Source organism: Enhydra lutris, unplaced genomic scaffold (genome assembly GCF_002288905.1).
Source record: "Enhydra lutris kenyoni isolate GAN:26980312 unplaced genomic scaffold, ASM228890v2 scaffoldscaffold37, whole genome shotgun sequence".
NCBI lineage: Eukaryota > Metazoa > Chordata > Mammalia > Carnivora > Mustelidae > Enhydra > Enhydra lutris.
In genome coordinates, this window is record NW_019154121.1 from 27,956,227 (window position 1) to 27,960,005 (window position 3,779).

Consider the following 3,779-nt stretch of genomic DNA (forward strand, 5'->3'; position numbering starts at 1 on the left):
GGGGAGGCAGTGCATCGAGCTAAAAAACTATTTTTCTCAGTATCCCTTGCAAGGAGGAGTCAGGAGGGATCACCAGAGCCAGGGAGACACAAGTACAACTCTGTTGGGGGTTTCTAAGTTTTGCTTTCCTGATACAGGTGCCACTTCTGCTCTGCCATACCCTGCTCTGGAGGGGAAGCAACCATCCTGAGGCAGTGAGTAGAAAAGGGACACCCTAAGTAGGGAGGGCCCTAAGAATCATGGAGCAGGAAGACAAAAGATGACATGGTGGAATCCCACACCAGCTAGGCAGGGCCTGCGTCTACACCACCTGTGAGGTGAGGAAAATAAGCCTCTATCAGGTAAGCCACTGAGTTGGACTTCTGCCACACACGGCTGAAACGATCCCTAACTAGGGTTTTTTGGTGTGACTGGCATTATGCGGAACAATTCTCGACACTGCAGTTTCCTATGTTCAGCTCTTGGGCCTAAATGCCAGTAACAGCCCTCCACATTTCCAAAATGCTATCGGTTATTCTCCGCTATATAAATTTCTTGAAGCTGTGCCCTGCTGGAATGACATCTGCACTGTAAATTATTTTCCCAGCATTATAAGCTGAAGTAAACTACTCTGAATTTCAAAGACTCCAAATCTTTTTTCTATATAGGTTTCTATACAGGAGAACGCAAATTAAACACCTGGGGAAACTGTCCTACCTCCAGAGCTCTTCAAAACCCACTCCTAACAGTGGCCTTCCAATCCTTGCTAGTTTGTTTCCATTTAATTTATGGCTGAACCACATAACTGGAAACACTGTTAAAAATGCAGATTCTCAGGCCCCAACCAAATTACTAGTGTGAGAGTCCAGTTCCTTTACTTCCTGTTATTACTAACAACCCACTGTAAATTGGAACATTCACAAAGAATGTAAAAAAAACGAGCATGTTACCACTATAACATATTTAAGGTACTACGAAACTTCAACCAGTTTCTACCATAATCTTACATGCAATATGCAATTAAAAATTTAAATAAAAATGATTCCCCACACCCCTCCCCTCAAAGATTCTAGACTCAAGAAGTGAAACTATTTTCACAATAACAACTGTTCACTGATACTCTTGCTGGCAGTTAACAAAGTAACTAAGTAACTATTCAGGCCAGATGTTCAGTTTACTCTCTCCTACTACTAAGAAGTGAAGCTGAAATCCTCCCCTTACCCACAAGTAAGTCTTTTACTTCCCTATATTACAGAGCGTAAACTACATGCATTCGATGAAACATTAATGTAGAACAGATATTAATGGTAGAGAAGGAAAGCTGAAAACACAGTTTAGCAAGACTAACCTCAAAATAGTTTGTAGGACGCAGCGAACCGCACGCAGAACACAGCGGGGAAACCAGCCAGCAGACGGCACCAGACCCTCCCCCCCTTCCCCAGAAAAGAAGGCGATGAGACCTATCAACAGCGACCAGCTTTTCTATGGTGCTTTACAGATGAAAGGGGACAGCTTGATGAGAGCTCATTTGACCCTGATAACAACACTCTGAGCGAAGAAAGCAAACTTTATCACGTTCCATCATCGCAGTTATCATGCTATATAATTTTTAAAAGATTTTTTAGTTTTACTTAATGTCTACACCCAAAGTGGGGCTCAAACTACAACCCTAAGATCAAGAGCCGCACACTCCACAGACCAACCAGCCAGGGGCCCCTCATGCTGTAGGATTTCTGGCTATTTTGTCGTATTTCCTACGCACTACTTTAAGGCTGGGACTCTACTATTCTATTTCCAGCACAAAACACAGTACCTTTTGAATGCCCTTCATTAGGTTACTTTCTTTTTGAGAACTTCTTGAGAGACATCTGAAAAATGAAAATGTAAGTCCTATCTGGTGAGGGCTTAAGGCTCCAGAGTGAGCTCTGGAACATCGCATTTTGAAAGGAAGCAAGTCAGTAGGGAGTCCCAGGTAGGGAGTGCGGCACTGGTCACCAGAGTCCTGCAGATGTAAAGGCCCAGGACCAAGGCTGGAAACGAGAGACCAACACAGGAGACAAGCCAGAACAGGAACAGAGTGCCCAGTACAAGTCCAGCCCCCTGCCCACGGCCCCTGGCCCAGTGAGTGTGGACACTTCGTTTCTGTCAGGTCTTCAGTGCCTGCCCATGTTCAGGGGTAAGGTAGCGACGTATGTAAAGGTTCTTCTCAGAGACAGGGTTGGAAGTACCCATACACATCAAACACATAAGGAAAGCAGGAATTTTTAATTCACGTAATCACATAAATATCCTAACAAGAATTTAGTTTTCAAAATGCTATGTTAGGTAGGTGTCACAAAATAAAAATGTCCTACAACCCCTAGGGATTTGAGATTCAAGACAGTAGTAAGAGTGTAGACATAATGATCTGAGAATAAGCTACAGAGAACAGAAAGCTACAGAGAACAGAAAGCTACAGAGAACAGAAAGCAACAGAGAACAGAAAGCTCAATTTGGTGGGTGAGAGTGAACAAAAAATTAGAAATAGAGGCCAAAAACACAACTCTTGGGATAGATCCACGTTAGAGGAGTCGGCATAAAGACATAAAACATGAATTTAATATAAAAATTAGAGGAGGAAAATGACACAGAGCACAAAAGGTTTCAAGAAAATGAAAGAATACTAAATAACGTTAAATGAAGCACAAAATTTCTAAAAGTAAAGTGGCAGAGGAGAGTTTGGGAACAGATCCCTGAACTGGTCCCGGATAGTTACCTTGCACCAGTAAATGTGTAGTATGCAAAACCACATTTAATATATGTATTATTTTATGAACCAAACTTCAAAATCAGATACTCAAAAAAGAGATGGGAGGGCTCTCCAGGGAGAACTCAGTGTTCTTCCAAGGATTAGGCTGCAGGGAAGGCAGGGGGCACACAAAGAATTAGGGGAAAAATATGATGGTTTACATTCATTTAAAAAGTAATATTCAACAGCAGTTTCATGAGGCTGAAGTCAAATGAAGACAACCAAAGGTAGGAGAAAGGCAACATATTCTGAAGTAAAAGGGAAGAGACTCCACTGGCCAGAGGGTAAGTGGGAGCCGTCTGTGGGTATTTCTGGAATCCTCAGAATAGGAAAAAAAATGAAAATCTAGCCGAGTACTTTCTTGGAGAGAAGGTGGTGCTCATAAACATCATTCAGCATAACTCAACAGAGTAAGTCTTTGAGAGCACTCGTTACATGGTTTAACAAGGTTTGCTAAATTCATACATTACTAAGAAACAGATGACGTTAAGTATATGGATTCCTTAGATTCTTGGTTTGACAAGATTGAGATGAGGCAAAGCTTAAGGTGAAATCCTTGGTTAGGAGATTATTAAGGGGTATATAAAAACACTCTTTTCCTTTTACAGATTAATAGCAAAGCAGTAAAAAGGTCATTTGTTAACAACTGGGGAAATAAAATGTGCAAACTTACAAATTACACATAAATATTATCATCACGGTCCCAGATTCCCTATAAATATGTTTAATGATGAAGTCAGTTTTGTTGATTTTATAAACATTTACTGTCTATCATCACATCAAAAATCATATTCAAGCATGATGTTCTACAGAGGGGCATAGTCCTTTTAGCTGTTTTTGAAGTTACTATCTCAAATGTTTCTGAGACCCGTTGGAAAAGAAATCATACCCTTGTCCATTCAAAGTATTGCGTATGACAACTTGGGAGTAAAAAAAACAAAAAAACCACCTCTCACCACTAAACACACACACACACACACACACACACACACACACACACACACACACACAC

At 41.2% G+C, this 3,779-nt stretch overlaps 1 protein-coding gene across 1 annotated transcript in view; it reads right to left on the minus strand.

Annotated features, from left to right (window-relative positions):
- Positions 1–3,779, minus strand: part of LOC111154536 (X-ray repair cross complementing 2) — a 23,352-nt gene that overhangs the window by 1,711 nt on the left and 17,862 nt on the right. The window lies entirely within an intron of this gene.